The sequence below is a fragment of the Pinus tabuliformis genome, chromosome 1_2, assembly GCF_031772625.1.
Source record: "Pinus tabuliformis cultivar Carrire ecotype Pingquan chromosome 1_2, CPIR1, whole genome shotgun sequence".
In the NCBI taxonomy this organism is placed as follows: Eukaryota; Viridiplantae; Streptophyta; class Pinopsida; order Pinales; family Pinaceae; genus Pinus; species Pinus tabuliformis.
Window position 1 is genome coordinate 468,415,900 of NC_142298.1, and position 10,882 is coordinate 468,426,781.

At 39.8% G+C, this 10,882-nt stretch overlaps 2 pseudogenes; one reads left to right on the forward strand and one right to left on the reverse strand.

Moving 5' to 3' along the window:
• The first annotated feature begins 808 nt into the window (after window positions 1-808).
• On the forward strand, window positions 809-1,442 carry LOC149206376 (pyrophosphate-energized vacuolar membrane proton pump 1 pseudogene; annotated as a pseudogene).
• A 2,335-nt stretch (window positions 1,443-3,777) lies between these two features.
• On the reverse strand, window positions 3,778-5,995 carry LOC149206377 (beta-galactosidase 15-like; annotated as a pseudogene).
• Between the last annotated feature and the right edge of the window lie 4,887 nt (window positions 5,996-10,882).

A 10,882-nucleotide genomic window follows, 5' to 3' on the forward strand; every position in this document is an offset into this window, starting at 1 on the left:
GAAAAAAAGAAGTTCTGGTCCTGTGAAAATTCAATGGCAGCAGGTTCAGGATGCAGATATGAACGTGGAAATGAATTCTTGTTGCATGAATCTGGCCAGAGGACACCTGCACAAGAAAACCAGCCATGGATTAGCAGCCCAGCCATCATGCAACCATAAAATCAAATGCATGCAGCAATGACAGCCCACAGTAGCTCACAGCAGCCATTCAACTTCGAGGTATGTGACAAACCCATTCTTCTATTGCATAAAATTAATTTGGAAATTGCATGAATGAATGAAATGGTGGAATTAAGCCACGGATTAGCGAGGCTCAACCGATTGTCTTCTCTAGCGCTCAAGGCAAAAATCACACAGCATGATCGGCCATTCACGTGAAAAATTAAAAAAAAAACACAGTTAATGGTAGTTGAACTCCAGTGAACAGGATGTCAATTAATTAACGGAGAGAAGAAGACATGTATCACTGCAGTTTGAAAAATCTAGCGCACATGTTTTTTCCACCTCATCACAAATCACGGAGAAATTGAAGACGGCTTGGCTGAAACTCATGAACTGCTGTTCATCGGCACTTTCCACGTCCTCAACTAAAGTGTGCACAATCAGTTAATTGGTTCTCTATCATCAACTCATTTGATGATTGTTTTATTTCTCTCCGAAATTGTTGCAATGATCATGATTCACTCGAAGTGTATTCGAATTCAGATGGAGATAAACGAAAATTAGCAGAACATCTTAGAGAAAAATATATGAAATGGTTAGCAAAACTTATTTCAACATCTTCAAATATGGTCTCGATGGTTCTTCCATGGCTCTGTTTGGCAGCGTAGGTGGTGGTATTTGCACCAAAGCAGCAGATGTAGGTGCTGATCTTGTTGGCAAGGTTGAGAGGAACATTCCTGAAGACGATCCACGCAACCCAGCTATCATTGCTGATAATGTTGGTGACAATGTTGGAGATATCGCTGGTATGGGATAAGATCTATTTGGGTCCTATGACTGAATCTTCCTGTGCAGCTCTGGTTGTTGCATCCATATCATCATTTGAAAACTCTCATGATCTTACTGCCATGTGTTATCCCTTGCTTATTAGTTCAATGGGTATCATTACTTGCTTAATCACAACTCTGTTTGCAACTAACATATTTGAGATCAAGGCTGTGAAGGAAATTGAGCCTGCATTGAAAAAGCAACGTATTATCTCCATAGTAGTGATGTCTATTGGCATTGTTGCTGTAAGCCTAGTTGCATTGCCTTCATCCTTCACTATCTTCAATTTTGGTGCCCAGAAGGTTGTAAAGAACTGGGAGCTTTTCTTCTGTGGTGCTATTGGTTTGTGGTCTCGCCTTGTTATTGGTTTTGTCACTGAATACTGCACTAGTAATGCTTACAGCCCTGTCCTAGATGTTGCCGATTCATGCAGGACTGGAAGCAGCAACTAATGTTATATTTGGGTTGGCTGTGGGATACAAATCTGTTATTATATTTGCTATTGCAGTAAGCATTTTATGAAGCAAAGAAAGCTGCCGCAGTCGGAAAGTATTGTCATGTCAGGAACAGAAACATGAATCAAGGTTAACCAATGGAAAAACAGTGATTCCCATCCAGCTTCGGCATGCAATATCTATTCTCGGGCAGTTCATTGAAGCTAGCAGACTGTTTCTACAGGAAGCTAGCAGACTGTTTCTACAGGAAGACAGAGACTGTTTCTACAGGAAGCCAGCGAACAGTTTCTACAGGAAAGTTTGAAAAGCGGGAAGCCAAAGGAGAAATCGGCCGAGATGATTAGCCAAGGAAGTCACCAGGGCCATCAAAGACAAGGGGAGAGATTTGGTTGCTCAGAGGATGAGCAACACTTTCAGTAGGGGGGTGATGATGAGCCCCAAAAATGTACAATTATTTGGGCTCATTCAACCTCCTAATTTGGCTTAGTCCACCATTCTTATTGCATGTTTTTGATTATTTTTATGTTAATAGAGTGAATTTGGTTAGTCATTATGCCAACAAGTCTAATGGGTGCTTTGTGTAGCCTTGTTGGTCAACTTGGAGACAAAATTGAAGGTCTTAATGAGCACTTGGCAGCCAAATTCGTGGGAGAACAAGCTAGAGGATTTGTAGGAAGGTGTCCCCCTCATTTATGGACCCTTACCTCAATTTCTCCACCATCAGCTCGGAGTTCAAAGGCCACCAAATTAATGAGCACAAGAGCAGCCAAGCAAGTCAAGTTGGACTGCTGTTAACTCCAAGTCTTGGGCAGCCAAGTCCCTAACTTTTAGGAGGACTGTTGGGTCCTCAAATTGTATAAATAAGAAGGCTTGGGGCCTCATTTTGGTTAGCTAGTTGGTAGTCAATTCGTTTAGCTAGTTAGTCATTTTGTTTTAGCCTTTAGTTAGCTAGCTTGTAGTTCGATTTTTAGGCCATGCATTAGCTTTGCTTTCAGCTCATTCTCAAGCTCTCCTTATGGACAGTTTTGATGTACTTTTCATTTCTTGATTAATAAAGATGGATCCAGCTTTGCACCAGCTCTAAATCGCTCTTGGGAGGCTGTAGTTCTTGGGGTTGGGCCCATCTCAAGCACCCAGTACCTCCCTTGTGTATCTTTATGTGTTTGCTGCGTTCTTGAAATAAAAATCTGCTCTTTAGATCTTGCTTTGTTATGGTAGTTGGTTTTGATGGGTAACGTAGCTTTTTATGCTTAGAATCGATTGGTAGGAGTTTGTTATGCATTTAGATCTTTTGGAATGGTCTTTCTCACGTGAAGTACATGGTTCTCTTTCCAAACAAAGCTGCTCTTCATTTATTTCATTGACAATTAGATTAAGTTAGCTAGGACTTGGTTTGTTTGCAAGAATTCATTGATTCGTTTAAATGAGCATTGTGCAGGGCATCTCTATCATCTTCATCACCTCCTCAAGTCCTATTTAACCTCTGTCTCACTCATTTACCCTCCAAACCTCTCATTTCCCACCTAGCTCCATCTCCTTCAACTTTCGTTGACATAGCCCTTTACCTTCCAACTTACTCCCTACACTCACTTCCCATCCTATTCTTTCACTTCTAAAGCCATCACCAGCCTTATTCCTACCTTACCTATCTCCCCCTACCATTTCATCACTCCTCCATCACTCCAAACGCTCACGGTAGGTCATCCTGTAGCCAGTTGTAGGCATCCTGTAGAAAACAGAGTATCCTGTAGAATCCTTTGCAGGCATCCTGTAGGAGGCCACTCTCTCGGTTGCTGAGCATCTGAATGCGAGGAACCTCTGTGGATGGATGCTAAGGATCCCTAGGGACCTCTCCTAGCCTCCCTAACCTGTCCCACGCTTTCCTTCCTTCTCCATCCCATCTGCACAACCAAACCCTAGTTAGCACAAGATCACAATCATTCCACATACTTAAAGGAAAAATACAAAAACATAACTTTCATGATGCAAGTAGTTTAGATCCATGCATTCTCACTTATTAGAGGTAATGACAACATTGGTAGAAGTTGCATTTACATTCCTTGCATTGTAGAGGTCAGACTAGTTAAATTAGGGTTTCCTAGGTTTACATGCTTTGATTTGCTTTCGGTTCATTTTTGTCAATTAAAGTAGCTTTCCTTTGAGATTAGCTTTCGTCCATCAATTAGCAAGCTTCTTCTGAGAGCCTATAGAAGTTGGCTTGAGCCCTAGCGGACTTGTGCCAACTGACCAAGTGACAGCTACGACAAGAGCTAGTACTTGTGCATATAGCACCGTCGCTTCCAAGTTTGTACGAACTACCGGGTTGATAAAATTAGGAGACAGGAAGCCCCAGGAGTTGTAGCATTATTGCTACAATACTGGAGCTCACCACATGTAAGGCCCCATAGTTATGCAATCCAATCATTTTAGAGAGAATAGCTATTTCATTGTACCCTATACTTAATTTCAGAGGTTGCTCCACTCGGACCCAATAACCGCTTGAACTCCCTGCAATCAGAATGCACCATCTACTTCTGAAATATTAATGCTTGTCGTATACCATAGATAATCAGTAGAATCCTTGGTGACATTTAAGTGTTCTAATATGCCTTTTGCTGAAAAATTTCCTTCTCCCCACAGACTAATTGGCTCTTTATATTCACTCCACACTTTTGATAATTGTGAAACTTTTACTCCAAGTTCCACAATTTCAGAATCAAAGATTCCTTGTGAAAGAGCAGGCCTCCTTTTCGTACTTACAATGGATGTTTGAGATCCAACCTTTGCAGTGTTGAATACCACATTCTTACAATCAGGCAATATGCTGACAGACCAAGGTGGCAGATGAAACACCTTTCCATTAAAATGTACAGTAGCTGAAGAATGACTATCGATATTAGCAAGAAATGCTGCACATTTCCCTGTCTTCCTAATTACAGTCATATTTGCAACTTTGGATTCTCCAGAATATTTATATACATGTGCCTCTTGCTGAGGACCAAAACGTATATACTAAGGATCTCCATCAACAGAAATTAGAGCTGGCTCACAGAGTTTTATGGCTGCATGAAGATCCTTCAGATGCCCCCATTTAGGTTGCCTCAACATACCATATTCATCAATTGGAGCATCACCCCCAGCTGTGCGGTCAAAGTTTGTCCCTCCAAAATACATGTAGTAATTGTGAAAGCTGCCACCACGTTGAAAAAATCGAGCTACTGCAAAAGCATTGTCTTTCACAGGCCTATAAGGAACCCGACCACCCCAAGCTGAAAACCATCCATTCCAATCCTCGGTCCAAAGAGTGGGCTTGTGATATGCATTTGGCTTGAAACCATCGCAGTAGAAACCATTGCATGAATTTATAATATTCCCTGGTGCATCACTTTGTTGACACATGATCCAAGGTACACCTGCATCCAGTCCTTCTGCCATACTCGCAGCCCATTTTACATAACGTTTTCCTTTCTCACCAAATGAGTGTTCCTCATTCCCATGTAATAACTTCCTAATTGCTGGTCTGCAGTTACCAATACATTAGTCGTCTGGCCTGGCCAATACTGGTCATCATCATAGTCATCATCATCCTCATTTTCACTCTCACTGGAAACAGCTTTAACTTTACGTGCAGGAGAAACAATTTTTCTAAGAGTTCTTGTGGGTACATGACCATTCGTCTGAGCATCTTTATTACCATCTGCTTGTGCAGCTGTAGGACGGGCTCGTTTTTTGGATATATTGGTTGTATAAGCAGAGTAGTCCAAAGAATCGTCCTTCAGAGACCTTTTAAAATCCTTCAATTTTTGTAGATATACATCTGGAATGCCTTTAGAATCATCTGCATCCCCTGAAACTTTATCAACTGGCTCAATAGATTCAATATTATATGCTACATCACTTTCCATTTCCTTCTTAGATGCCTTGGCTTCAAATGTGACCTTCGCAACAGCTCCAAAAGGACCATCTGAAATCAAGGCCTTCATATCAGCCTCCAGGCTTCCAGCTCTTACTTGCATGATTCGATTAATAGCATATACTACATATAGAGGCTCATCGGGTACAGTAAAAGGAAGAGCGGCAAGAACTTCAACACAGTACACTGGAAATGGAAGTGATGAATAGCTCCAGCTTCCAAAATCAAATTTACGTATAATAGATGATAGAAATTTGTTTCTTGAAATACGACTGCCTCGAATAAGCTTGTATATGCGAGAAACCCCGGCTTTTGCAGCAGCAGATATGCTCCCATCACTCTTATTCTTTATATTCCCTGACACCTTGCCTGGATTTAATGCTTGACCAGAGCTAGAAGCACCTGATTGGATGAATCTGAAAGATAATTGAAGGCCATCACCCAAACGGCTTTCGAAGAAAGAGGGATACTTCTCATTCATATGCATCAATAAGCAGTGTGCCAACTTTGAATTTGACTCCAGTTGATCAACTTCAAGAGCAATTAGATAAGGTACACATGTAATTGGATGGACCAGCCCTTGCTGAAGCACAATCTCCACAAGCTTCAGTGCAGACTGGCGAACTTGATCATTCATATCCAAGCATCTATCTAATATGTTATTCCAATGCAACTGGATTATTCCTCCACAAATGTTACTATCACCAATAGCTAAACAAATTTTATGGCCATCATAGCGCACAAGTTCTATCACGAGTGCTTTCTATTTTGGAGAAACCCAAAAAAAAATCACTGAAGAGCTGATCTTAAAAACATTTGTTTAAGGTTGTTGACCAAGAAAACAAGCTCGAGTGACATTCCATCAACAATAATTGCATGTGAATTTTCTATGGCTGCATCCACAAAACGACAAATTGTACAAGCAACTACGATTTCTCAAAGCGTTTCATTCCTAACAGAAAATCAAATGCAAGGACTGTAATAATGGGCATGATATAGCTGCCATACAAACTCCTAGATTTCCAATACAACAGCTACAACTTCCTTCATAAAATGTGTCTTATCCAATATTATTGGATTCCATTTGACTAAATATAGAATAGAGGAGTTGTCCTGCTGAAGACTTGAACTCAAACGGTGCAAATTGACTGCAGCGGGCTGACAACAAACGGGCAAGACGGAGTTTAACAAGGTGATAAAGAAAAGCTTCATTCATATAGCGCCTTAGAAAAGGAAAGAAAGGTCTCATTTGGAATTGACACCCCTGCACTCATAAAAGGTAAAGGCTATTTCCTTATAAAAGAAAAGGTCAAAGCTGGAAATGTTATGTATGTTGATGGCTTAAAGCATAATATATTGAGTGTTAGTCAAATGTGTGATCAAGGAAATAAGGTAGTATTTCGATCAAATGGATGTATTGTTCGTGAGCTTGATACAGGGGAAACAGTGATCAAAGGCATAAGAACTCCAAATAATTTATACATACTCAATGGAGGACAACAATAATGCTCTCAAAGCAAAAATTATGAACACTGGATATGGAACATAAGATTGGGGCATCTGAGCTTCCCTCAAATAAGGAAAGCATGCAAATATCAGGCTGTTCGCAATCTTCCTGACATCATAATTCTAGACAACACAATATGCAAATCATGTCAGTTTGGTAAGCAAACCAGAACACATTTCCCTGAGAAGGAAGGATCAGCTAGTAAGCCACTTGAACTTGTCCATACTGATTTATGTGGTCCATCAAGAAAAAAGTCACCTCGAGGAGAAGAATACTTTATATCATTCATTGACGACTTTTCCAGGATGTCTTGGATAGGACTTCTGAAGCATAAAGACGAAGCTTTTGAAAAGTTCATAGCTTTCAAAGCCTTGGTTGAAAATGAATCAGATCGCAAAATCAAATATCTCAGGTCTGATCGAGGAGGGGAATTTACCTCAGATGAATTTTTCGACTTTTGTGAAGAACATGGAATAAGAAGGGAATTCTCTACTGCAAGGACTCCTCAGCAAAATGGAGTGGTAGAAAGGATGAATAGAATGGTTCAACAAATGGCTCGTGTTATGCTTGATGAGTCTGGAACTCCTGCAACCTTCTGGGGTGAAGCTGCATTTGTTGCCATTACTATTCTCAACAAAACAAATGTCTGGGTAAATAGCACTCAAACTCCTCATGAAATTTGGTATGGTAAGACTCCTACTATAAAATACTTCAAAGCTTTTGGAAGAAAATGTTACATCAAAAGGACTGGTCAAAAGCTTGGCAAGTTTGAACCTAGAGCAGATGAAGGCATTCTCCATGGTTACTCTTCCCGAAGTAAAGGATATAAGGGTTACAATAAAAGACTTGGTAAATTGTTGAAAGTATTGATGTGGTGATTGATGAAGCAAGCAACAATCCAAAATAGATAAAAACTGAAGATTTTGAAGATGACGAGGACTATCCTTCAACATCAAATCAGACTAATGTTGAAGAAGAAACTTATGAGGCACCAAAAGAATAGATAAGGGTAGAAGAAAAGACTCCATGCAGGTACGTCCAGAAGAACCATCCAGAGACTCAAATTTTGAGGCAGAAAGAGGTAGGTGTACAAAAAAGAAGAACTATTACAAAAGCTTCAAGCTATTTAGCATTGGTCTCCTCCATTGAACAACGAAATATAAGTGAAGCATGCAAAGATGAATGTTGGGTTAAGGCCATGTATGAAGAACTTGAGCAGATTGAAAAGAATAACACTTGGGAATTGGTTCCTAGAGATAATGATAAGAATGTCATAGGGACCAAATGGATATTCAAAAACAAGATGAATGAAAATGGAGATGTTATTAGAAACAAGGCCGACTTGTTTTTAAAGGGTATGCTCAATAAGAAGGTATATACTTTGAAGAAACTTTTGCACCGGTTGCCAGACTTGAAGTGATAAGAATGTTCCTTGCTCTTTCTAGCTTTCACAAGTTCAAAGTATATCAAATGGATGTGAAATCTGCCTTTCTAAATGGAGACTTAGAAGAAGAAGTGTATATTGAGCAAACAGATGGATTTATCCTTGGAAATGATCCCAAACTTGTATGCAGACTCAAAAAGGCTCTCTATGGTCTTAAACAGGTCCCAAGGGCTTGGTATTATCATCTGGACAAATACCTCCATCAACAAGGTTTTTCACAAGGATCAATAGATATCAATCTATATATAAAAATTGACATTGATAAATTGCTAATACTTGTTGTGTATGTTAATGATATCATCTTTGGTAGCAATGAAGAAGCCATGAGTCAAAACTTTGCTTTAGTAATGCAGAAAGAATTTGAAATGTCCCTGCTTGGTGAGCTCACATATTTTCTTGGTTTACAAGTCCAACAAAACAAATACGGTATATTTCTATCACAAAACAAGTACCTCAAGTAGATCTTGAAGAAATATGACATGGAAGATTCGAAACTAGTATGTACCCCTATGGTAACAGGATGCAGCCTTAGCATAAATGATGAATCAGTAGCAGTACATCAACCAACCTATAGATCCATGATTGGTAGTTTGCTCTATCAACAAGTACCTGACCAGACAACATGCATGCAGTGGGAATAATTGGAAGATTTCAGGAAAATCCAAAGGAAGCTCATATTCAAGCAGTTAAAAGAATTTTCAAATATCTTCAAGGAACTCAAAACTATGGCTTATGGTATCCTAGAGATACAAATCTCACACTTCATGCATATACATATGTAGATTGGGTAGGAAGCGTGGATGACAGAAAAAACACTAGTGGTGGTACATTATTTATGGGTTCCATATTAGTGTCTTGGTTCAACAAGAAACAAAGTTCAATTGCTTTATCTATAGCTGAAGTGGAATATGTAGCTACTACATCTTACTACACACAACTCCTTTGGATGATGCAAACATTGTAAGACATTCAAATCACTTGTACTCCACCCATCTCCATTCTATGTGTTAATACAAGTGCAATCAGAATTTCAAAGAATCCTTTCATGCATTCCAAGACCAAGTACATACCTATCAAATATCATTTTCTTTGAGAACAAGTGCTTGAACAAAAAGTCAAATTGAAGTATATTCCCTCCAAGGAATAGGTTGCTGATATATTCACCAAACCACTGCCCAGGGGGACATTTGAATACCTCAAACAGAAGCTGGGAGCAGTTGATGCATCATCTTGCTATTGACACTTATCTGTTTAAGAGAAAAGTGGGTGTATGTGAGTTTCATGAAGCATATCTGTGTACATACGCCGGTTTCTGTGGATACAGTCGCGTATATGTTGGTTTGAAGAATATCAGTGGGACAGACTCAGGATGAAAAGAGTCTGATATGGGTCTGATCACCTGCCATAGGATCAGGGGGAGCATATACTTCTAATAGTGCATTGTTGGCATTACCTTAGAAGATCTTGGTACAATTTCATAGTTGTTTTTGATTCAGGTGGAACAGGTGCAGAGGGAGATCATGGTTGCTGGTCTGGATGGTGATTGACAGATGCTAGTTGCTGATGACTATCATAGTCTTGTCTTAGATATTTGGTCTCTATGTCATGTATTTCTTTTAGTATCAAGGTCATGTAATGACCTATTTTGTTTCCCCACTATGCTTGGGATGGATGATGTAATGTTCTTGCTTTATCATGTATAAAATTTTGGTATATCCCCACTTGGTTGGGTGGATGAGTTAATTTTGGTATATCCCCACTTGGTTGGGAGATGGATGTATGTATGAATCTTTGGTGATAGAAAGGTCATCTATGATGTATAGAGTCATGTTATTTCTTGTAGAACATCTTTTTACAGACCTTGCCTACAGTTAGGGGGAGCATGGACAACACAACAAAGCAGTGATTTCAGCATGTACTCAAGCGGATCATAACCCTTTGCCCTCGATGACAAAGGGGGAGAGTGATTTGGGGTTGCCATCAAGTCCAAAGGGTGAGATTGTTGGCATTATGACACAAGCTTGGCACTATGGCACAGGTATTGTTCTTGATGGCAACTCACTTGGAAAATTACTCAGATGATAGTTCAGGCTCACAGGCTCTCAGAATAAAGGAAAAGGAGGTATATGCAGGTTCCCATTGACCAAGCCACATATACACGCGGATTCACAGACCAAAAGGCACGTATTCGTATACACACACTTTCATGCATAGAAAAGCGCATACAGTTTGGGAAAATTGGTTTTTGGTCCTTAGTATTTGGAACATGGTTTTGGACCATGGTATCTCGTCCGAACCCCGGTATTTGGACTTAAGTATTGGTTCTAAGTGGTTTCAGACCATGGTATTGAGTAAGACCTAAAGACTATAAAAGGAGGAGGAGATCATTAGGGAAAGGCACTCAAGGATTGAATATCTTATGAAGAGCAAGATCTAGTATATTGGTCATTGGGTTATGGTGCATAGCTGGATCTGAATCAAGGAGGAACCTGAGCGCTAGAAGAAGGATAAGTTCTATTGATGGGTCAAGATCTTAAGGCTTGAAGAGAAGTATCTTTGTGTGATTTTGATAT